The sequence below is a fragment of the Stegodyphus dumicola genome, chromosome 7 (assembly GCF_044657685.1).
Source record: "Stegodyphus dumicola isolate Sdum_Otavi_A_Nest chromosome 7, ASM4465768v1".
NCBI lineage: Eukaryota > Metazoa > Arthropoda > Arachnida > Araneae > Eresidae > Stegodyphus > Stegodyphus dumicola.
The window spans coordinates 181,105,605-181,132,352 of record NC_140774.1 but is presented as its reverse complement, the minus strand read 5'-3'; positions in this window follow the sequence as shown (position 1 = coordinate 181,132,352).

Here is a 26,748-nt window from a genome sequence, read left to right as displayed (position 1 = left end):
TTCCAGAGATCTGGAAGGAAAACTAGTTTAATGAAATGTTACACAATGAAATGGCAAGTAACATATATAATTATATTTCTCTTAACATTCTTATTTCATTCATGACTATTTTAATTATCTCTCCCCGTGCTCTCTGACATGTGTTGTAAAAGAACACCAAACACGAATGTGTTAATGTATACGTGTTCAAAACTTCCTCCTACAATTAAAACACTAACGTGTTAAAATTCAACATACCAAGACCTCGTAACACATCCTAATTTCAACTCTAAACCCTGAGGTACTATTCTGAAAGTGGCTAACTCTGAAGTGTAGCGTCAGAGAGCCTAACTACATCATTCAACCTTTAACACATATTCACCCTGATTTAGTCTCTTTACAGTCACACGAATAAAAAAAAAATTAAACATTACTCTCACTTTTACCATATCACGGTATTTCTTAATATTTAAAATAACAGTTCACATTGTATATAAGAACATATTAACATGCCGTTAATTTTACACATTTGAAAACATACATTAGTAGTACATTGTTAACTTCTATTCTTTTCAAAGCAAGTGCCAATTCTTTCTACATTGAAATACTACATTTCAAAACGTCTTTCAGACTAAAACTTCTTTCTTGCCAGAAAGTTTTATATAAAATTTATACCATAACTTTTACAATCTTTAAGTGTTTACACATCGCTATTATACATCAACTTTAGTTTTACACGCGAGTAATTGAAAATCATAATACCAAAATCGGTAACAACTCATTTCTCGCCCTTTTGGCGATAAAGGTAGACCTCGCAAGAGGTAAAACTTCTTGAAATCTGCCACTTGCAGTAAGAATGAAAGATTAACTTAATGCAAAGTAACATAAAATTTTACTTATCTTTGTGATATTCGGACATTCTTTTGTGAGCCCAGTCCTGGAAAGTAGCGTAGATTGTTGTTTGATTTATCCTTCTTCGTGTGCGGGCTCGCCCTTCAGTGCCTTCCTCTAGAAGCTTTCTTTTTTTTCCAGTTCGGTCACCCTTGAATACCTTCTTTTTCGCCTCTGCCTGTGGTCTTGGCCGTTTGATGGCAGCTGGTCTTGGCGGAACCGGGAAACTTCTTTCGTGTTCCTGCTTGGACCTCGTTGCTGGCCGTTCAAATTTTCCTTGTAACTTTTCCTCCACCGCTGGTGGCCCTTCCGCAGTTCGGCGACATTTGCTGCCGAGAGTCCTGTCGGATGAGTAGATCTTCCGTTTTAGAGCCGGGTTATATTTGGCGTCATTTCTCCTGGCTCTCTTTGCATATGTCGTCCTTCTCCCTTCTTCACTCTGGGGGTATTCGTGAGCTCTCTTTTCTGGACGGTGGAACGGCTTCTTTTTCTTGCTACCTTCAATTTTCCCGCGGGGAAACTTTCTTTTCACTTGCTCCTGCCTCTTAATGGCTTGCCCTTGTACTTGTCTTTGTTCCACCTCTGGAGCTTGTGCCTGCGGTGTCTGCCGTGCCGGATCCTGCAAAAGATCTGTAAATATTTGCATTTTATTACGATCATAGTAGGGTTTGATTTGATCAATGTTTGCGGAGCAGGTTTCACCATTTCTAACTTTTAACACTACTACAGCGTGAGTTATTTTTTCTATGACATATGGTCCTTCAAATCGTGGAAAAAATTTGGCAGTTTTATCTTCTGGTGCTGAAGAAAGTGAATGCTTAATTTTTAATACTTCATCCCCTACTTTATAAGTTACTCCCCGTCGTTTCAAGTCATAATATAGTTTTTGTTTTCTCTGTGCTACTTCAGTATTCTTTTTTGCTTCTTTAATTAGTTTTTCTATATCACCCATTTTAAATTCTGGGGCTCTTTGTTGCACATAAAATAATTTATCTAACGGCGTTATAATCTTTCTGCCTAAAATTAACTCAGCAGGAGTTTTGCCCGTTGTATCATGTTTTGCGGTCCTAAGGGCGAAAGCAAATTCATTGACATAGTTATCCCAGCTTTTATGAAAATTTTTAACATAACTACGGATAATTTTCACTATATTTCTATTGACCCGTTCCGCTATATTTGATTGCGGCCGATACGGGACCATTTTTAAATGACGTATGCCCAGTTTTTGGCACGTCTTCAAATACATTACTTACAAATTGAGGACCATTATCCGATATAACTTTTAGGGGCGCCCCGTATTTTAAAATATATTTATTTGAAATAGAATCAGTAACTAATTTCGCGGAGGCTCGTTTTAAGGGAACAATTTCGGTCCACTTACTAAAATGATCAACCATAACAAGGAGATAGCGATTTTTATTTAACTGACTTTTTGGGAAAGGGCCCAATAAATCGATGCCAATTATTTCATTTGGAAATTCGGATTTAATACTATTTAGAAACCCGGCCGGGCGGAAATTAATATAATTAACTGCTTGACATGTTGGGCAGGACTGGACATACGCCCTTGTTAACTTTTGCAGTTCAGGAAAATAGACTGCCTCGGGTACGCGTTGGATAGTTTTTCGAATACCAGCATGAGAAGCTAAAGGGCTGTCATGGAGCTCCTGCAGGATATTTAATCTAAGACTAGCTGGGATAACAAGTCGAAATTCGTTGTTGGAATTCGCAGTTTTTGTATAGAATAATAGACCATCTATTAGTTCGTAATGGGTCGCCCTATTTCTTATCGGCACAATATGTTGGTGGCTAAAACTTTCAGGATCCTTTAAATACTCATAAATGCTTCCAAACTCAGGATCCTTACCCAGTTTGGTTATTACAGTTTCTCGGGAATTTATTGTACATGCTGTGAGCATTGCCACCTTTACGGTATTACCTTCTTCATCTATTTTAATTCTGGATAGGGCATCTGCTACGATATTTTCCTTTCCGGGGGTATGTTTGATTACCAGATTATATTCTTGTAGCTTGAGTGCCCATCTTATTAACCTTGGGGATAAGTTTTTCCCTGAGTACAATCTAGTTACCGCCGCATGATCAGAGTACACTGTTATTGGCGCCTTTCCAAAATAGACTCGGAACTTTTCCACTGCTAACAAAACTGCAAGTGCCTCTCTCTCGGTCGCGGAATAGTTTCTTTGTGTTTGATTTAAAGTTCTGCTAAAAAATGCCACGGGCTGTTGATTTTGCGAAAGTACCGCTCCTACCGCATAATCCGAAGCATCCGCTGAAATTTCTAAATTTTCATCCTTTTCAGGAAATTTCAACACAGGGGCTTGCGTTAATGCTTGTTTTAATTTTTCGAAAGCACTATTGGCTTCGGCCGTCCACGAGAATCTTGCCTTTTTCCTTTTTAATTTTAACAATGGCTCAGCGATAGCTGCAAAATCTTTTATAAAGGACCTATAATATGAACAAAGTCCTAGAAAAGAAGAGAGCTTCTTTGCCGTATTTGGAGTCGGATACTTTTGTACAGCGATTATTTTTGATTCGTCTGTCTCTATTCCTTTCTGAGATATTTTGTAACCTAAATATTTTAATTCAGGGGCTGCAAATTTGCACTTTTCGACATTAACTTTTAGACCAGCCTCATTTAATAAAGAAAACACCTGTCTTAAATCCTGTATATGTTGGTCGAGATTATCACTAGTAATAATGATATCGTCTAAATAGATAAATGTGGACTTTCCAAGAACAGGTCTTAACACAATGTCCATACATCTCTGAAATGTTGCCGGCGCCCCTGAAAGGCCAAACGGCATACGCAAAAATGCATAAGTGCCAGACTTGGTTATAAAAGCAGTCTTAGGCACGTCCTCAGGCCTAACCCCTATTTGAAAATAACCAGTCGTTAAGTCTAAAGTCGTCATATATTTGGTGGATGTTATGTTCCTTAGAATTTCTTCAATAATAGGTAACGGATATACCGGATATTTAGTTATGGAGTTTAATTTACGGTAGTCAATTGCGAATCTCCACCTTTTTGGATGTGTCAAAGGATAGTCATTATTTTTCTTACATAAAACCACCGGGCTAGCATAACTACTTGAGATGGGCGTTATGATCTTTTTACGTAGCATATCGGTGATATGCCATTCTATAATTTTTTCCTTATTCTTATCATACCGGTATGCTTTGTGGCGAACTGGCATTGAATCTCCGGTGTCAATACTATGGTTAGTAACCTGAGTAAATCCTGGAATATCACTAAATAACGAAGCAAATTCACTTACCACTTGTCGGATTCTTCCTTGCTCGTCATTAGGCAGGTGGTCAAGATTTAACATCGGCGGTTCAGCCTTTTCTCCACGAACTGGTTTTATTGTCAGCTTAAGGGACGCTTCATTAAAATCCAGCGTTGCTTGTGCCTCTGAAAGCAAATCTATTTCTAAAATAATATGTGCTTGCAGATTCTTTACTATGAAAAACATCACCTTTCCTTGTTCGTCCTTGATACGGACATACAGTGGTAATTTACCTATACACTTTCATTTTTCTCCTTGCGCCGCTAACACTGTCGTATTATCCGAATTATATATGCGGTATTTCCGAAAATACTTCCTAAAAAATCTTCTGCCACACAGGAACACTGCGCGCCTGTATCCAGGAGTGCGGTGGCTGGGATATTATTCACCAACACTTCAATCTTCGGAAGAGTCAAATTTTTCACCATTACTGTATTTAACTTGAAGGAAGAGGGGTTTTCGTGGCCTTCGGATTTCCGCACCCTCCCGTCAGCAGAAATCCGTTTTAGTTAAAATCCTTTTTTGTTTCCATGCTTTCCTTCTTTTTCCACTGGCCTTGAGACTTTTTTCCTGGGTTGCTATTGAACTGTCGACGTTCGCCGGCTGTTTTTGAATGCTCGGGTTTCCTTGCCCACTGATTCGCTTTGCTTCCGTAGCCGTGTGCTTGAGTTTGCTGTAGTCTTGGCGTACCAAATTGGTTTCGCTGTTGATATTGGCGTCTTCTTTCGACGTCCGCCGTTCTTCTACTTTCAAACTGGATTGCTAGCTCAAATAACTTTTCCAGTGCAGTCGGATTTCTTAATTCAATAAAGTCTTGCACTTGGGGCAGTAACCTCGGCAAAATCACTTGAATTATTTCAGGATCCGGACGGTTTCCATACAAGAGTTTGAAGACGTGAATATTTTTCTTAAAATAAAGCTTGAGAGGTTTTCGATTCTTTGTTGATATATACTAAAAAGTTCCGTTTCTAATTTCGCACGATCCCTTACAACAGGGAAGGCTTTTACTAGGGCAGTCTTGAAATTCTCGTAAGTATAGGTGGGACTTCCTGCTTGACCCAAGAGATTTCTGCCTATACACTTGAACCAGTTAAGCGCTTGGCCCCTCAAAGCGCTGGTAGCTAAGGTAACTTTTTGAAATTCGTGCACGGGGTAGAGCATGAAGTGGTCATCCAATTTTTTCAAAAAACTGGTTACCGGTGAGTTTCCATTAAATGTTGCTTCTGGTTTCATCGAAGCGCGCATGGTCTGGAAGATGTAACCAAATCCTTCCAGGGCGGCAGCTGGCATTTCTGAATTCTGAGCCGCTTCTGCAGGCAGCACAGGTTCTTCTTGAAACTCGGCCATGGTTATTCTTCTTCGTCGGGCGCCACTATCAAGTTCAATGTTCCGTCTTACTTTCTTCGGGAACATGCAAGGACCTGACTCGGAACAGAGAGCTTACTAAAGCTATGTTCAATGACTGTGGGAAGTAGACAGGATACACAAGAAGGGTATACAAAACCCTTTATTTTTCTCTATTTACAATAACTTCCGTACTTCGGAATACAAAGACCCACTGCTTGTGGTCTAAACGTAAAAATATAAAAATAAAACTAAAATTTAACTTTAAAATAATAAACGTGGAAGATTGGCCTTGTATTAACAGGAAGCCGTATGCAGTACAGAGAACTGTGAACACTACAATACGTTTAAAAATTATCAAGAGGATTAATCCTCTGGCCTGGAAGGCAACCAGCAACTGAGTAAAACTTCTAAGGTAAGCGGCCTGCTTCGACTAACTGCTTCCTCTCTCTCGCTTGGCAAAAAGCCACAACTTAAATACTTGGCGTTCGCCAGACAAACTTTGCATAAATACTTTAACGCTTATAATTCTGGCCGGAAGTAGAAAATAAGAAGTGACTGTAAAGATTTAAAATAAAATAAACGTTAGTAAAACTTAAGATCCTTACATACTTCCCGCCTAGAGTTAATTAGTTTGAAACTGAGGTCTAAAACGACCTTGTTGAAAACTTTTAGCTCTAGAATCTAACGCGAGGCCAATCTTTTACAAACATTTCTCACTAGAAACTAGAAATTTAAAAACAAAAATTGTTTTTACAATAGGAGCTCCCAGGACACACAAATTTTTCATCTGTACTGCATCTAAACAGGAGCTTTTATTCAAATCTGGTTCCTTCCAGAGATCTGGAAGGAAAACTAGTTTAATGAAATGTTACACAATGAAATGGCAAGTAACATATATAATTATATTTCTCTTAACATTCTTATTTCATTCATGACTATTTTAATTATCTCTCCCCGTGCTCTCTGACATGTGTTGTAAAAGAACACCAAACACGAATGTGTTAATGTATACGTGTTCAAAACTTCCTCCTACAATTAAAACACTAACGTGTTAAAATTCAACATACCAAGACCTCGTAACACATCCTAATTTCAACTCTAAACCCTGAGGTACTATTCTGAAAGTGGCTAACTCTGAAGTGTAGCGTCAGAGAGCCTAACTACATCATTCAACCTTTAACACATATTCACCCTGATTTAGTCTCTTTACAGTCACACGAATAAAAAAAAAAAAATTAAACATTACTCTCACTTTTACCATATCACGGTATTTCTTAATATTTAAAATAACAGTTCACATTGTATATAAGAACATATTAACATGCCGTTAATTTTACACATTTGAAAACATACATTAGTAGTACATTGTTAACTTCTATTCTTTTCAAAGCAAGTGCCAATTCTTTCTACATTGAAATACTACATTTCAAAACGTCTTTCAGACTAAAACTTCTTTCTTGCCAGAAAGTTTTATATAAAATTTATACCATAACTTTTACAATCTTTAAGTGTTTACACATCGCTATTATACATCAACTTTAGTTTTACACGCGAGTAATTGAAAATCATAATACCAAAATCGGTAACAACTCATTTCTCGCCCTTTTGGCGATAAAGGTAGACCTCGCAAGAGGTAAAACTTCTTGAAATCTGCCACTTGCAGTAAGAATGAAAGATTAACTTAATGCAAAGTAACATAAAATTTTACTTATCTTTGTGATATTCGGACATTCTTTTGTGAGCCCAGTCCTGGAAAGTAGCGTAGATTGTTGTTTGATTTATCCTTCTTCGTGTGCGGGCTCGCCCTTCAGTGCCTTCCTCTAGAAGCTTTCTTTTTTTTCCAGTTCGGTCACCCTTGAATACCTTCTTTTTCGCCTCTGCCTGTGGTCTTGGCCGTTTGATGGCAGCTGGTCTTGGCGGAACCGGGAAACTTCTTTCGTGTTCCTGCTTGGACCTCGTTGCTGGCCGTTCAAATTTTCCTTGTAACTTTTCCTCCACCGCTGGTGGCCCTTCCGCAGTTCGGCGACATTTGCTGCCGAGAGTCCTGTCGGATGAGTAGATCTTCCGTTTTAGAGCCGGGTTATATTTGGCGTCATTTCTCCTGGCTCTCTTTGCATATGTCGTCCTTCTCCCTTCTTCACTCTGGGGGTATTCGTGAGCTCTCTTTTCTGGACGGTGGAACGGCTTCTTTTTCTTGCTACCTTCAATTTTCCCGCGGGGAAACTTTCTTTTCACTTGCTCCTGCCTCTTAATGGCTTGCCCTTGTACTTGTCTTTGTTCCACCTCTGGAGCTTGTGCCTGCGGTGTCTGCCGTGCCGGATCCTGCAAAAGATCTGTAAATATTTGCATTTTATTACGATCATAGTAGGGTTTGATTTGATCAATGTTTGCGGAGCAGGTTTCACCATTTCTAACTTTTAACACTACTACAGCGTGAGTTATTTTTTCTATGACATATGGTCCTTCAAATCGTGGAAAAAATTTGGCAGTTTTATCTTCTGGTGCTGAAGAAAGTGAATGCTTAATTTTTAATACTTCATCCCCTACTTTATAAGTTACTCCCCGTCGTTTCAAGTCATAATATAGTTTTTGTTTTCTCTGTGCTACTTCAGTATTCTTTTTTGCTTCTTTAATTAGTTTTTCTATATCACCCATTTTAAATTCTGGGGCTCTTTGTTGCACATAAAATAATTTATCTAACGGCGTTATAATCTTTCTGCCTAAAATTAACTCAGCAGGAGTTTTGCCCGTTGTATCATGTTTTGCGGTCCTAAGGGCGAAAGCAAATTCATTGACATAGTTATCCCAGCTTTTATGAAAATTTTTAACATAACTACGGATAATTTTCACTATATTTCTATTGACCCGTTCCGCTATATTTGATTGCGGCCGATACGGGACCATTTTTAAATGACGTATGCCCAGTTTTTGGCACGTCTTCAAATACATTACTTACAAATTGAGGACCATTATCCGATATAACTTTTAGGGGCGCCCCGTATTTTAAAATATATTTATTTGAAATAGAATCAGTAACTAATTTCGCGGAGGCTCGTTTTAAGGGAACAATTTCGGTCCACTTACTAAAATGATCAACCATAACAAGGAGATAGCGATTTTTATTTAACTGACTTTTTGGGAAAGGGCCCAATAAATCGATGCCAATTATTTCATTTGGAAATTCGGATTTAATACTATTTAGAAACCCGGCCGGGCGGAAATTAATATAATTAACTGCTTGACATGTTGGGCAGGACTGGACATACGCCCTTGTTAACTTTTGCAGTTCAGGAAAATAGACTGCCTCGGGTACGCGTTGGATAGTTTTTCGAATACCAGCATGAGAAGCTAAAGGGCTGTCATGGAGCTCCTGCAGGATATTTAATCTAAGACTAGCTGGGATAACAAGTCGAAATTCGTTGTTGGAATTCGCAGTTTTTGTATAGAATAATAGACCATCTATTAGTTCGTAATGGGTCGCCCTATTTCTTATCGGCACAATATGTTGGTGGCTAAAACTTTCAGGATCCTTTAAATACTCATAAATGCTTCCAAACTCAGGATCCTTACCCAGTTTGGTTATTACAGTTTCTCGGGAATTTATTGTACATGCTGTGAGCATTGCCACCTTTACGGTATTACCTTCTTCATCTATTTTAATTCTGGATAGGGCATCTGCTACGATATTTTCCTTTCCGGGGGTATGTTTGATTACCAGATTATATTCTTGTAGCTTGAGTGCCCATCTTATTAACCTTGGGGATAAGTTTTTCCCTGAGTACAATCTAGTTACCGCCGCATGATCAGAGTACACTGTTATTGGCGCCTTTCCAAAATAGACTCGGAACTTTTCCACTGCTAACAAAACTGCAAGTGCCTCTCTCTCGGTCGCGGAATAGTTTCTTTGTGTTTGATTTAAAGTTCTGCTAAAAAATGCCACGGGCTGTTGATTTTGCGAAAGTACCGCTCCTACCGCATAATCCGAAGCATCCGCTGAAATTTCTAAATTTTCATCCTTTTCAGGAAATTTCAACACAGGGGCTTGCGTTAATGCTTGTTTTAATTTTTCGAAAGCACTATTGGCTTCGGCCGTCCACGAGAATCTTGCCTTTTTCCTTTTTAATTTTAACAATGGCTCAGCGATAGCTGCAAAATCTTTTATAAAGGACCTATAATATGAACAAAGTCCTAGAAAAGAAGAGAGCTTCTTTGCCGTATTTGGAGTCGGATACTTTTGTACAGCGATTATTTTTGATTCGTCTGTCTCTATTCCTTTCTGAGATATTTTGTAACCTAAATATTTTAATTCAGGGGCTGCAAATTTGCACTTTTCGACATTAACTTTTAGACCAGCCTCATTTAATAAAGAAAACACCTGTCTTAAATCCTGTATATGTTGGTCGAGATTATCACTAGTAATAATGATATCGTCTAAATAGATAAATGTGGACTTTCCAAGAACAGGTCTTAACACAATGTCCATACATCTCTGAAATGTTGCCGGCGCCCCTGAAAGGCCAAACGGCATACGCAAAAATGCATAAGTGCCAGACTTGGTTATAAAAGCAGTCTTAGGCACGTCCTCAGGCCTAACCCCTATTTGAAAATAACCAGTCGTTAAGTCTAAAGTCGTCATATATTTGGTGGATGTTATGTTCCTTAGAATTTCTTCAATAATAGGTAACGGATATACCGGATATTTAGTTATGGAGTTTAATTTACGGTAGTCAATTGCGAATCTCCACCTTTTTGGATGTGTCAAAGGATAGTCATTATTTTTCTTACATAAAACCACCGGGCTAGCATAACTACTTGAGATGGGCGTTATGATCTTTTTACGTAGCATATCGGTGATATGCCATTCTATAATTTTTTCCTTATTCTTATCATACCGGTATGCTTTGTGGCGAACTGGCATTGAATCTCCGGTGTCAATACTATGGTTAGTAACCTGAGTAAATCCTGGAATATCACTAAATAACGAAGCAAATTCACTTACCACTTGTCGGATTCTTCCTTGCTCGTCATTAGGCAGGTGGTCAAGATTTAACATCGGCGGTTCAGCCTTTTCTCCACGAACTGGTTTTATTGTCAGCTTAAGGGACGCTTCATTAAAATCCAGCGTTGCTTGTGCCTCTGAAAGCAAATCTATTTCTAAAATAATATGTGCTTGCAGATTCTTTACTATGAAAAACATCACCTTTCCTTGTTCGTCCTTGATACGGACATACAGCGGTAATTTAACTATACACTTTCATTTTTCTCCTTGCGCCGCTAACACTGTCGTATTATCCGAATTATATATGCGGTATTTCCGAAAATACTTCCTAAAAAATCTTCTGCCACACAGGAACACTGCGCGCCTGTATCCAGGAGTGCGGTGGCTGGGATATTATTCACCAACACTTCAATCTTCGGAAGAGTCAAATTTTTCACCATTACTGTATTTAACTTGAAGGAAGAGGGGTTTTCGTGGCCTTCGGATTTCCGCACCCTCCCGTCAGCAGAAATCCGTTTTAGTTAAAATCCTTTTTTGTTTCCATGCTTTCCTTCTTTTTCCACTGGCCTTGAGACTTTTTTCCTGGGTTGCTATTGAACTGTCGACGTTCGCCGGCTGTTTTTGAATGCTCGGGTTTCCTTGCCCACTGATTCGCTTTGCTTCCGTAGCCGTGTGCTTGAGTTTGCTGTAGTCTTGGCGTACCAAATTGGTTTCGCTGTTGATATTGGCGTCTTCTTTCGACGTCCGCCGTTCTTCTACTTTCAAACTGGATTGCTAGCTCAAATAACTTTTCCAGTGCAGTCGGATTTCTTAATTCAATAAAGTCTTGCACTTGGGGCAGTAACCTCGGCAAAATCACTTGAATTATTTCAGGATCCGGACGGTTTCCATACAAGAGTTTGAAGACGTGAATATTTTTCTTAAAATAAAGCTTGAGAGGTTTTCGATTCTTTGTTGATATATACTAAAAAGTTCCGTTTCTAATTTCGCACGATCCCTTACAACAGGGAAGGCTTTTACTAGGGCAGTCTTGAAATTCTCGTAAGTATAGGTGGGACTTCCTGCTTGACCCAAGAGATTTCTGCCTATACACTTGAACCAGTTAAGCGCTTGGCCCCTCAAAGCGCTGGTAGCTAAGGTAACTTTTTGAAATTCGTGCACGGGGTAGAGCATGAAGTGGTCATCCAATTTTTCCAAAAAACTGGTTACCGGTGAGTTTCCATTAAATGTTGCTTCTGGTTTCATCGAAGCGCGCATGGTCTGGAAGATGTAACCAAATCCTTCCAGGGCGGCAGCTGGCATTTCTGAATTCTGAGCCGCTTCTGCAGGCAGCACAGGTTCTTCTTGAAACTCGGCCATGGTTATTCTTCTTCGTCGGGCGCCACTATCAAGTTCAATGTTCCGTCTTACTTTCTTCGGGAACATGCAAGGACCTGACTCGGAACAGAGAGCTTACTAAAGCTATGTTCAATGACTGTGGGAAGTAGACAGGATACACAAGAAGGGTATACAAAACCCTTTATTTTTCTCTATTTACAATAACTTCCGTACTTCGGAATACAAAGACCCACTGCTTGTGGTCTAAACGTAAAAATATAAAAATAAAACTAAAATTTAACTTTAAAATAATAAACGTGGAAGATTGGCCTTGTATTAACAGGAAGCCGTATGCAGTACAGAGAACTGTGAACACTACAATACGTTTAAAAATTATCAAGAGGATTAATCCTCTGGCCTGGAAGGCAACCAGCAACTGAGTAAAACTTCTAAGGTAAGCGGCCTGCTTCGACTAACTGCTTCCTCTCTCTCGCTTGGCAAAAAGCCACAACTTAAATACTTGGCGTTCGCCAGACAAACTTTGCATAAATACTTTAACGCTTATAATTCTGGCCGGAAGTAGAAAATAAGAAGTGACTGTAAAGATTTAAAATAAAATAAACGTTAGTAAAACTTAAGATCCTTACATACTTCCCGCCTAGAGTTAATTAGTTTGAAACTGAGGTCTAAAACGACCTTGTTGAAAACTTTTAGCTCTAGAATCTAACGCGAGGCCAATCTTTTACAAACATTTCTCACTAGAAACTAGAAATTTAAAAACAAAAATTGTTTTTACAATAGGAGCTCCCAGGACACACAAATTTTTCATCTGTACTGCATCTAAACAGGAGCTTTTATTCAAATCTGGTTCCTTCCAGAGATCTGGAAGGAAAACTAGTTTAATGAAATGTTACACAATGAAATGGCAAGTAACATATATAATTATATTTCTCTTAACATTCTTATTTCATTCATGACTATTTTAATTATCTCTCCCCGTGCTCTCTGACATGTGTTGTAAAAGAACACCAAACACGAATGTGTTAATGTATACGTGTTCAAAACTTCCTCCTACAATTAAAACACTAACGTGTTAAAATTCAACATACCAAGACCTCGTAACACATCCTAATTTCAACTCTAAACCCTGAGGTACTATTCTGAAAGTGGCTAACTCTGAAGTGTAGCGTCAGAGAGCCTAACTACATCATTCAACCTTTAACACATATTCACCCTGATTTAGTCTCTTTACAGTCACACGAATAAAAAAAAAAAATTAAACATTACTCTCACTTTTACCATATCACGGTATTTCTTAATATTTAAAATAACAGTTCACATTGTATATAAGAACATATTAACATGCCGTTAATTTTACACATTTGAAAACATACATTAGTAGTACATTGTTAACTTCTATTCTTTTCAAAGCAAGTGCCAATTCTTTCTACATTGAAATACTACATTTCAAAACGTCTTTCAGACTAAAACTTCTTTCTTGCCAGAAAGTTTTATATAAAATTTATACCATAACTTTTACAATCTTTAAGTGTTTACACATCGCTATTATACATCAACTTTAGTTTTACACGCGAGTAATTGAAAATCATAATACCAAAATCGGTAACAACTCATTTCTCGCCCTTTTGGCGATAAAGGTAGACCTCGCAAGAGGTAAAACTTCTTGAAATCTGCCACTTGCAGTAAGAATGAAAGATTAACTTAATGCAAAGTAACATAAAATTTTACTTATCTTTGTGATATTCGGACATTCTTTTGTGAGCCCAGTCCTGGAAAGTAGCGTAGATTGTTGTTTGATTTATCCTTCTTCGTGTGCGGGCTCGCCCTTCAGTGCCTTCCTCTAGAAGCTTTCTTTTTTTTCCAGTTCGGTCACCCTTGAATACCTTCTTTTTCGCCTCTGCCTGTGGTCTTGGCCGTTTGATGGCAGCTGGTCTTGGCGGAACCGGGAAACTTCTTTCGTGTTCCTGCTTGGACCTCGTTGCTGGCCGTTCAAATTTTCCTTGTAACTTTTCCTCCACCGCTGGTGGCCCTTCCGCAGTTCGGCGACATTTGCTGCCGAGAGTCCTGTCGGATGAGTAGATCTTCCGTTTTAGAGCCGGGTTATATTTGGCGTCATTTCTCCTGGCTCTCTTTGCATATGTCGTCCTTCTCCCTTCTTCACTCTGGGGGTATTCGTGAGCTCTCTTTTCTGGACGGTGGAACGGCTTCTTTTTCTTGCTACCTTCAATTTTCCCGCGGGGAAACTTTCTTTTCACTTGCTCCTGCCTCTTAATGGCTTGCCCTTGTACTTGTCTTTGTTCCACCTCTGGAGCTTGTGCCTGCGGTGTCTGCCGTGCCGGATCCTGCAAAAGATCTGTAAATATTTGCATTTTATTACGATCATAGTAGGGTTTGATTTGATCAATGTTTGCGGAGCAGGTTTCACCATTTCTAACTTTTAACACTACTACAGCGTGAGTTATTTTTTCTATGACATATGGTCCTTCAAATCGTGGAAAAAATTTGGCAGTTTTATCTTCTGGTGCTGAAGAAAGTGAATGCTTAATTTTTAATACTTCATCCCCTACTTTATAAGTTACTCCCCGTCGTTTCAAGTCATAATATAGTTTTTGTTTTCTCTGTGCTACTTCAGTATTCTTTTTTGCTTCTTTAATTAGTTTTTCTATATCACCCATTTTAAATTCTGGGGCTCTTTGTTGCACATAAAATAATTTATCTAACGGCGTTATAATCTTTCTGCCTAAAATTAACTCAGCAGGAGTTTTGCCCGTTGTATCATGTTTTGCGGTCCTAAGGGCGAAAGCAAATTCATTGACATAGTTATCCCAGCTTTTATGAAAATTTTTAACATAACTACGGATAATTTTCACTATATTTCTATTGACCCGTTCCGCTATATTTGATTGCGGCCGATACGGGACCATTTTTAAATGACGTATGCCCAGTTTTTGGCACGTCTTCAAATACATTACTTACAAATTGAGGACCATTATCCGATATAACTTTTAGGGGCGCCCCGTATTTTAAAATATATTTATTTGAAATAGAATCAGTAACTAATTTCGCGGAGGCTCGTTTTAAGGGAACAATTTCGGTCCACTTACTAAAATGATCAACCATAACAAGGAGATAGCGATTTTTATTTAACTGACTTTTTGGGAAAGGGCCCAATAAATCGATGCCAATTATTTCATTTGGAAATTCGGATTTAATACTATTTAGAAACCCGGCCGGGCGGAAATTAATATAATTAACTGCTTGACATGTTGGGCAGGACTGGACATACGCCCTTGTTAACTTTTGCAGTTCAGGAAAATAGACTGCCTCGGGTACGCGTTGGATAGTTTTTCGAATACCAGCATGAGAAGCTAAAGGGCTGTCATGGAGCTCCTGCAGGATATTTAATCTAAGACTAGCTGGGATAACAAGTCGAAATTCGTTGTTGGAATTCGCAGTTTTTGTATAGAATAATAGACCATCTATTAGTTCGTAATGGGTCGCCCTATTTCTTATCGGCACAATATGTTGGTGGCTAAAACTTTCAGGATCCTTTAAATACTCATAAATGCTTCCAAACTCAGGATCCTTACCCAGTTTGGTTATTACAGTTTCTCGGGAATTTATTGTACATGCTGTGAGCATTGCCACCTTTACGGTATTACCTTCTTCATCTATTTTAATTCTGGATAGGGCATCTGCTACGATATTTTCCTTTCCGGGGGTATGTTTGATTACCAGATTATATTCTTGTAGCTTGAGTGCCCATCTTATTAACCTTGGGGATAAGTTTTTCCCTGAGTACAATCTAGTTACCGCCGCATGATCAGAGTACACTGTTATTGGCGCCTTTCCAAAATAGACTCGGAACTTTTCCACTGCTAACAAAACTGCAAGTGCCTCTCTCTCAGTCGCGGAATAGTTTCTTTGTGTTTGATTTAAAGTTCTGCTAAAAAATGCCACGGGCTGTTGATTTTGCGAAAGTACCGCTCCTACCGCATAATCCGAAGCATCCGCTGAAATTTCTAAATTTTCATCCTTTTCAGGAAATTTCAACACAGGGGCTTGCGTTAATGCTTGTTTTAATTTTTCGAAAGCACTATTGGCTTCGGCCGTCCACGAGAATCTTGCCTTTTTCCTTTTTAATTTTAACAATGGCTCAGCGATAGCTGCAAAATCTTTTATAAAGGACCTATAATATGAACAAAGTCCTAGAAAAGAAGAGAGCTTCTTTGCCGTATTTGGAGTCGGATACTTTTGTACAGCGATTATTTTTGATTCGTCTGTCTCTATTCCTTTCTGAGATATTTTGTAACCTAAATATTTTAATTCAGGGGCTGCAAATTTGCACTTTTCGACATTAACTTTTAGACCAGCCTCATTTAATAAAGGAAACACCTGTCTTAAATCCTGTATATGTTGGTCGAGATTATCACTAGTAATAATGATATCGTCTAAATAGATAAATGTGGACTTTCCAAGAACAGGTCTTAACACAATGTCCATACATCTCTGAAATGTTGCCGGCGCCCCTGAAAGGCCAAACGGCATACGCAAAAATGCATAAGTGCCAGACTTGGTTATAAAAGCAGTCTTAGGCACGTCCTCAGGCCTAACCCCTATTTGAAAATAACCAGTCGTTAAGTCTAAAGTCGTCATATATTTGGTGGATGTTATGTTCCTTAGAATTTCTTCAATAATAGGTAACGGATATACCGGATATTTAGTTATGGAGTTTAATTTACGGTAGTCAATTGCGAATCTCCACCTTTTTGGATGTGTCAAAGGATAGTCATTATTTTTCTTACATAAAACCACCGGGCTAGCATAACTACTTGAGATGGGCGTTATGATCTTTTTACGTAGCATATCGGTGATATGCCATTCTATAATTTTTTCCTTATTCTTATCATACCGGTATGCTTTGTGGCGAACTGGCATTGAATCTCCGGTGTCAATACTATGGTTAGTAACCTGAGTAAATCCTGGAATATCACTAAATAACGAAGCAAATTCACTTACCACTTGTCGGATTCTTCCTTGCTCGTCATTAGGCAGGTGGTCAAGATTTAACATCGGCGGTTCAGCCTTTTCTCCACGAACTGGTTTTATTGTCAGCTTAAGGGACGCTTCATTAAAATCCAGCGTTGCTTGTGCCTCTGAAAGCAAATCTATTTCTAAAATAATATGTGCTTGCAGATTCTTTACTATGAAAAACATCACCTTTCCTTGTTCGTCCTTGATACGGACATACAGCGGTAATTTAACTATACACTTTCATTTTTCTCCTTGCGCCGCTAACACTGTCGTATTATCCGAATTATATATGCGGTATTTCCGAAAATACTTCCTAAAAAATCTTCTGCCACACAGGAACACTGCGCGCCTGTATCCAGGAGTGCGGTGGCTGGGATATTATTCACCAACACTTCAATCTTCGGAAGAGTCAAATTTTTCACCATTACTGTATTTAACTTGAAGGAAGAGGGGTTTTCGTGGCCTTCGGATTTCCGCACCCTCCCGTCAGCAGAAATCCGTTTTAGTTAAAATCCTTTTTTGTTTCCATGCTTTCCTTCTTTTTCCACTGGCCTTGAGACTTTTTTCCTGGGTTGCTATTGAACTGTCGACGTTCGCCGGCTGTTTTTGAATGCTCGGGTTTCCTTGCCCACTGATTCGCTTTGCTTCCGTAGCCGTGTGCTTGAGTTTGCTGTAGTCTTGGCGTACCAAATTGGTTTCGCTGTTGATATTGGCGTCTTCTTTCGACGTCCGCCGTTCTTCTACTTTCAAACTGGATTGCTAGCTCAAATAACTTTTCCAGTGCAGTCGGATTTCTTAATTCAATAAAGTCTTGCACTTGGGGCAGTAACCTCGGCAAAATCACTTGAATTATTTCAGGATCCGGACGGTTTCCATACAAGAGTTTGAAGACGTGAATATTTTTCTTAAAATAAAGCTTGAGAGGTTTTCGATTCTTTGTTGATATATACTAAAAAGTTCCGTTTCTAATTTCGCACGATCCCTTACAACAGGGAAGGCTTTTACTAGGGCAGTCTTGAAATTCTCGTAAGTATAGGTGGGACTTCCTGCTTGACCCAAGAGATTTCTGCCTATACACTTGAACCAGTTAAGCGCTTGGCCCCTCAAAGCGCTGGTAGCTAAGGTAACTTTTTGAAATTCGTGCACGGGGTAGAGCATGAAGTGGTCATCCAATTTTTCCAAAAAACTGGTTACCGGTGAGTTTCCATTAAATGTTGCTTCTGGTTTCATCGAAGCGCGCATGGTCTGGAAGATGTAACCAAATCCTTCCAGGGCGGCAGCTGGCATTTCTGAATTCTGAGCCGCTTCTGCAGGCAGCACAGGTTCTTCTTGAAACTCGGCCATGGTTATTCTTCTTCGTCGGGCGCCACTATCAAGTTCAATGTTCCGTCTTACTTTCTTCGGGAACATGCAAGGACCTGACTCGGAACAGAGAGCTTACTAAAGCTATGTTCAATGACTGTGGGAAGTAGACAGGATACACAAGAAGGGTATACAAAACCCTTTATTTTTCTCTATTTACAATAACTTCCGTACTTCGGAATACAAAGACCCACTGCTTGTGGTCTAAACGTAAAAATATAAAAATAAAACTAAAATTTAACTTTAAAATAATAAACGTGGAAGATTGGCCTTGTATTAACAGGAAGCCGTATGCAGTACAGAGAACTGTGAACACTACAATACGTTTAAAAATTATCAAGAGGATTAATCCTCTGGCCTGGAAGGCAACCAGCAACTGAGTAAAACTTCTAAGGTAAGCGGCCTGCTTCGACTAACTGCTTCCTCTCTCTCGCTTGGCAAAAAGCCACAACTTAAATACTTGGCGTTCGCCAGACAAACTTTGCATAAATACTTTAACGCTTATAATTCTGGCCGGAAGTAGAAAATAAGAAGTGACTGTAAAGATTTAAAATAAAATAAACGTTAGTAAAACTTAAGATCCTTACATACTTCCCGCCTAGAGTTAATTAGTTTGAAACTGAGGTCTAAAACGACCTTGTTGAAAACTTTTAGCTCTAGAATCTAACGCGAGGCCAATCTTTTACAAACATTTCTCACTAGAAACTAGAAATTTAAAAACAAAAATTGTTTTTACAATAGGAGCTCCCAGGACACACAAATTTTTCATCTGTACTGCATCTAAACAGGAGCTTTTATTCAAATCTGGTTCCTTCCAGAGATCTGGAAGGAAAACTAGTTTAATGAAATGTTACACAATGAAATGGCAAGTAACATATATAATTATATTTCTCTTAACATTCTTATTTCATTCATGACTATTTTAATTATCTCTCCCCGTGCTCTCTGACATGTGTTGTAAAAGAACACCAAACACGAATGTGTTAATGTATACGTGTTCAAAACTTCCTCCTACAATTAAAACACTAACGTGTTAAAATTCAACATACCAAGACCTCGTAACACATCCTAATTTCAACTCTAAACCCTGAGGTACTATTCTGAAAGTGGCTAACTCTGAAGTGTAGCGTCAGAGAGCCTAACTACATCATTCAACCTTTAACACATATTCACCCTGATTTAGTCTCTTTACAGTCACACGAATAAAAAAAAAATTAAACATTACTCTCACTTTTACCATATCACGGTATTTCTTAATATTTAAAATAACAGTTCACATTGTATTTAAGAACATATTAACATGCCGTTAATTTTACACATTTGAAAACATACATTAGTAGTACATTGTTAACTTCTATTCTTTTCAAAGCAAGTGCCAATTCTTTCTACATTGAAATACTACATTTCAAAACGTCTTTCAGACTAAAACTTCTTTCTTGCCAGAAAGTTTTATATAAAATTTATACCATAACTTTTACAATCTTTAAGTGTTTACACATCGCTATTATACATCAACTTTAGTTTTACACGCGAGTAATTGAAAATCATAATACCAAAATCGGTAACAACTCATTTCTCGCCCTTTTGGCGATAAAGGTAGACCTCGCAAGAGGTAAAACTTCTTGAAATCTGCCACTTGCAGTAAGAATGAAAGATTAACTTAATGCAAAGTAACATAAAATTTTACTTATCTTTGTGATATTCGGACATTCTTTTGTGAGCCCAGTCCTGGAAAGTAGCGTAGATTGTTGTTTGATTTATCCTTCTTCGTGTGCGGGCTCGCCCTTCAGTGCCTTCCTCTAGAAGCTTTCTTTTTTTTCCAGTTCGGTCACCCTTGAATACCTTCTTTTTCGCCTCTGCCTGTGGTCTTGGCCGTTTGATGGCAGCTGGTCTTGGCGGAACCGGGAAACTTCTTTCGTGTTCCTGCTTGGACCTCGTTGCTGGCCGTTCAAATTTTCCTTGTAACTTTTCCTCCACCGCTGGTGGCCCTTCCGCAGTTCGGCGACATTTGCTGCCGAGAGTCCTGTCGGATGAGTAGATCTTCCGTTTTAGAGCCGGGTTATATTTGGCGTCATTTCTCCTGGCTCTCTTTGCATATGTCGTCCTTCTCCCTTCTTCACTCTGGGGGTATTCGTGAGCTCTCTTTTCTGGACGGTGGAACGGCTTCTTTTTCTTGCTACCTTCAATTTTCCCGCGGGGAAACTTTCTTTTCACTTGCTCCTGCCTCTTAATGGCTTGCCCTTGTACTTGTCTTTGTTCCACCTCTGGAGCTTGTGCCTGCGGTGTCTGCCGTGCCGGATCCTGCAAAAGATCTGTAAATATTTGCATTTTATTACGATCATAGTAGGGTTTGATTTGATCAATGTTTGCGGAGCAGGTTTCACCATTTCTAACTTTTAACACTACTACAGCGTGAGTTATTTTTTCTATGACATATGGTCCTTCAAATCGTGGAAAAAATTTGGCAGTTTTATCTTCTGGTGCTGAAGAAAGTGAATGCTTAATTTTTAATACTTCATCCCCTACTTTATAAGTTACTCCCCGTCGTTTCAAGTCATAATATAGTTTTTGTTTTCTCTGTGCTACTTCAGTATTCTTTTTTGCTTCTTTAATTAGTTTTTCTATATCACCCATTTTAAATTCTGGGGCTCTTTGTTGCACATAAAATAATTTATCTAACGGCGTTATAATCTTTCTGCCTAAAATTAACTCAGCAGGAGTTTTGCCCGTTGTATCATGTTTTGCGGTCCTAAGGGCGAAAGCAAATTCATTGACATAGTTATCCCAGCTTTTATGAAAATTTTTAACATAACTACGGATAATTTTCACTATATTTCTATTGACCCGTTCCGCTATATTTGATTGCGGCCGATACGGGACCATTTTTAAATGACGTATGCCCAGTTTTTGGCACGTCTTCAAATACATTACTTACAAATTGAGGACCATTATCCGATATAACTTTTAGGGGCGCCCCGTATTTTAAAATATATTTATTTGAAATAGAATCAGTAACTAATTTCGCGGAGGCTCGTTTTAAGGGAACAATTTCGGTCCACTTACTAAAATGATCAACCATAACAAGGAGATAGCGATTTTTATTTAACTGACTTTTTGGGAAAGGGCCCAATAAATCGATGCCAATTATTTCATTTGGAAATTCGGATTTAATACTATTTAGAAACCCGGCCGGGCGGAAATTAATATAATTAACTGCTTGACATGTTGGGCAGGACTGGACATACGCCCTTGTTAACTTTTGCAGTTCAGGAAAATAGACTGCCTCGGGTACGCGTTGGATAGTTTTTCGAATACCAGCATGAGAAGCTAAAGGGCTGTCATGGAGCTCCTGCAGGATATTTAATCTAAGACTAGCTGGGATAACAAGTCGAAATTCGTTGTTGGAATTCGCAGTTTTTGTATAGAATAATAGACCATCTATTAGTTCGTAATGGGTCGCCCTATTTCTTATCGGCACAATATGTTGGTGGCTAAAACTTTCAGGATCCTTTAAATACTCATAAATGCTTCCAAACTCAGGATCCTTACCCAGTTTGGTTATTACAGTTTCTCGGGAATTTATTGTACATGCTGTGAGCATTGCCACCTTTACGGTATTACCTTCTTCATCTATTTTAATTCTGGATAGGGCATCTGCTACGATATTTTCCTTTCCGGGGGTATGTTTGATTACCAGATTATATTCTTGTAGCTTGAGTGCCCATCTTATTAACCTTGGGGATAAGTTTTTCCCTGAGTACAATCTAGTTACCGCCGCATGATCAGAGTACACTGTTATTGGCGCCTTTCCAAAATAGACTCGGAACTTTTCCACTGCTAACAAAACTGCAAGTGCCTCTCTCTCGGTCGCGGAATAGTTTCTTTGTGTTTGATTTAAAGTTCTGCTAAAAAATGCCACGGGCTGTTGATTTTGCGAAAGTACCGCTCCTACCGCATAATCCGAAGCATCCGCTGAAATTTCTAAATTTTCATCCTTTTCAGGAAATTTCAACACAGGGGCTTGCGTTAATGCTTGTTTTAATTTTTCGAAAGCACTATTGGCTTCGGCCGTCCACGAGAATCTTGCCTTTTTCCTTTTTAATTTTAACAATGGCTCAGCGATAGCTGCAAAATCTTTTATAAAGGACCTATAATATGAACAAAGTCCTAGAAAAGAAGAGAGCTTCTTTGCCGTATTTGGAGTCGGATACTTTTGTACAGCGATTATTTTTGATTCGTCTGTCTCTATTCCTTTCTGAGATATTTTGTAACCTAAATATTTTAATTCAGGGGCTGCAAATTTGCACTTTTCGACATTAACTTTTAGACCAGCCTCATTTAATAAAGAAAACACCTGTCTTAAATCCTGTATATGTTGGTCGAGATTATCACTAGTAATAATGATATCGTCTAAATAGATAAATGTGGACTTTCCAAGAACAGGTCTTAACACAATGTCCATACATCTCTGAAATGTTGCCGGCGCCCCTGAAAGGCCAAACGGCATACGCAAAAATGCATAAGTGCCAGACTTGGTTATAAAAGCAGTCTTAGGCACGTCCTCAGGCCTAACCCCTATTTGAAAATAACCAGTCGTTAAGTCTAAAGTCGTCATATATTTGGTGGATGTTATGTTCCTTAGAATTTCTTCAATAATAGGTAACGGATATACCGGATATTTAGTTATGGAGTTTAATTTACGGTAGTCAATTGCGAATCTCCACCTTTTTGGATGTGTCAAAGGATAGTCATTATTTTTCTTACATAAAACCACCGGGCTAGCATAACTACTTGAGATGGGCGTTATGATCTTTTTACGTAGCATATCGGTGATATGCCATTCTATAATTTTTTCCTTATTCTTATCATACCGGTATGCTTTGTGGCGAACTGGCATTGAATCTCCGGTGTCAATACTATGGTTAGTAACCTGAGTAAATCCTGGAATATCACTAAATAACGAAGCAAATTCACTTACCACTTGTCGGATTCTTCCTTGCTCGTCATTAGGCAGGTGGTCAAGATTTAACATCGGCGGTTCAGCCTTTTCTCCACGAACTGGTTTTATTGTCAGCTTAAGGGACGCTTCATTAAAATCCAGCGTTGCTTGTGCCTCTGAAAGCAAATCTATTTCTAAAATAATATGTGCTTGCAGATTCTTTACTATGAAAAACATCACCTTTCCTTGTTCGTCCTTGATACGGACATACAGTGGTAATTTACCTATACACTTTCATTTTTCTCCTTGCGCCGCTAACACTGTCGTATTATCCGAATTATATATGCGGTATTTCCGAAAATACTTCCTAAAAAATCTTCTGCCACACAGGAACACTGCGCGCCTGTATCCAGGAGTGCGGTGGCTGGGATATTATTCACCAACACTTCAATCTTCGGAAGAGTCAAATTTTTCACCATTACTGTATTTAACTTGAAGGAAGAGGGGTTTTCGTGGCCTTCGGATTTCCGCACCCTCCCGTCAGCAGAAATCCGTTTTAGTTAAAATCCTTTTTTGTTTCCATGCTTTCCTTCTTTTTCCACTGGCCTTGAGACTTTTTTCCTGGGTTGCTATTGAACTGTCGACGTTCGCCGGCTGTTTTTGAATGCTCGGGTTTCCTTGCCCACTGATTCGCTTTGCTTCCGTAGCCGTGTGCTTGAGTTTGCTGTAGTCTTGGCGTACCAAATTGGTTTCGCTGTTGATATTGGCGTCTTCTTTCGACGTCCGCCGTTCTTCTACTTTCAAACTGGATTGCTAGCTCAAATAACTTTTCCAGTGCAGTCGGATTTCTTAATTCAATAAAGTCTTGCACTTGGGGCAGTAACCTCGGCAAAATCACTTGAATTATTTCAGGATCCGGACGGTTTCCATACAAGAGTTTGAAGACGTGAATATTTTTCTTAAAATAAAGCTTGAGAGGTTTTCGATTCTTTGTTGATATATACTAAAAAGTTCCGTTTCTAATTTCGCACGATCCCTTACAACAGGGAAGGCTTTTACTAGGGCAGTCTTGAAATTCTCGTAAGTATAGGTGGGACTTCCTGCTTGACCCAAGAGATTTCTGCCTATACACTTGAACCAGTTAAGCGCTTGGCCCCTCAAAGCGCTGGTAGCTAAGGTAACTTTTTGAAATTCGTGCACGGGGTAGAGCATGAAGTGGTCATCCAATTTTTCCAAAAAACTGGTTACCGGTGAGTTTCCATTAAATGTTGCTTCTGGTTTCATCGAAGCGCGCATGGTCTGGAAGATGTAACCAAATCCTTCCAGGGCGGCAGCTGGCATTTCTGAATTCTGAGCCGCTTCTGCAGGCAGCACAGGTTCTTCTTGAAACTCGGCCATGGTTATTCTTCTTCGTCGGGCGCCACTATCAAGTTCAATGTTCCGTCTTACTTTCTTCGGGAACATGCAAGGACCTGACTCGGAACAGAGAACTTACTAAAGCTATGTTCAATGACTGTGGGAAGTAGACAGGATACACAAGAAGGGTATACAAAACCCTTTATTTTTCTCTATTTACAATAACTTCCGTACTTCGGAATACAAAGACCCACTGCTTGTGGTCTAAACGTAAAAATATAAAAATAAAACTAAAATTTAACTTTAAAATAATAAACGTGGAAGATTGGCCTTGTATTAACAGGAAGCCGTATGCAGTACAGAGAACTGTGAACACTACAATACGTTTAAAAATTATCAAGAGGATTAAACCTCTGGCCTGGAAGGCAACCAGCAACTGAGTAAAACTTCTAAGGTAAGCGGCCTGCTTCGACTAACTGCTTCCTCTCTCTCGCTTGGCAAAAAGCCACAACTTAAATACTTGGCGTTCGCCAGACAAACTTTGCATAAATACTTTAACGCTTATAATTCTGGCCGGAAGTAGAAAATAAGAAGTGACTGTAAAGATTTAAAATAAAATAAACGTTAGTAAAACTTAAGATCCTTACATACTTCCCGCCTAGAGTTAATTAGTTTGAAACTGAGGTCTAAAACGACCTTGTTGAAAACTTTTAGCTCTAGAATCTAACGCGAGGCCAATCTTTTACAAACATTTCTCACTAGAAACTAGAAATTTAAAAACAAAAATTGTTTTTACAATAGGAGCTCCCAGGACACACAAATTTTTCATCTGTACTGCATCTAAACAGGAGCTTTTATTCAAATCTGGTTCCTTCCAGAGATCTGGAAGGAAAACTAGTTTAATGAAATGTTACACAATGAAATGGCAAGTAACATGTATAATTATATTTCTCTTAACATTCTTATTTCATTCATGACTATTTTAATTATCTCTCCCCGTGCTCTCTGACATGTGTTGTAAAAGAACACCAAACACGAATGTGTTAATGTATACGTGTTCAAAACTTCCTCCTACAATTAAAACACTAACGTGTTAAAATTCAACATACCAAGACCTCGTAACACATCCTAATTTCAACTCTAAACCCTGAGGTACTATTCTGAAAGTGGCTAACTCTGAAGTGTAGCGTCAGAGAGCCTAACTACATCATTCAACCTTTAACACATATTCACCCTGATTTAGTCTCTTTACAGTCACACGAATAAAAAAAAAATTAAACATTACTCTCACTTTTACCATATCACGGTATTTCTTAATATTTAAAATAACAGTTCACATTGTATATAAGAACATATTAACATGCCGTTAATTTTACACATTTGAAAACATACATTAGTAGTACATTGTTAACTTCTATTCTTTTCAAAGCAAGTGCCAATTCTTTCTACATTGAAATACTACATTTCAAAACGTCTTTCAGACTAAAACTTCTTTCTTGCCAGAAAGTTTTATATAAAATTTATACCATAACTTTTACAATCTTTAAGTGTTTACACATCGCTATTATACATCAACTTTAGTTTTACACGCGAGTAATTGAAAATCATAATACCAAAATCGGTAACAACTCATTTCTCGCCCTTTTGGCGATAAAGGTAGAGCTCGCAAGAGGTAAAACTTCTTGAAATCTGCCACTTGCAGTAAGAATGAAAGATTAACTTAATGCAAAGTAACATAAAATTTTACTTATCTTTGTGATATTCGGACATTCTTTTGTGAGCCCAGTCCTGGAAAGTAGCGTAGATTGTTGTTTGATTTATCCTTCTTCGTGTGCGGGCTCGCCCTTCAGTGCCTTCCTCTAGAAGCTTTCTTTTTTTTCCAGTTCGGTCACCCTTGAATACCTTCTTTTTCGCCTCTGCCTGTGGTCTTGGCCGTTTGATGGCAGCTGGTCTTGGCGGAACCGGGAAACTTCTTTCGTGTTCCTGCTTGGACCTCGTTGCTGGCCGTTCAAATTTTCCTTGTAACTTTTCCTCCACCGCTGGTGGCCCTTCCGCAGTTCGGCGACATTTGCTGCGGAGAGTCCTGTCGGATGAGTAGATCTTCCGTTTTAGAGCCGGGTTATATTTGGCGTCATTTCTCCTGGCTCTCTTTGCATATGTCGTCCTTCTCCCTTCTTCACTCTGGGGGTATTCGT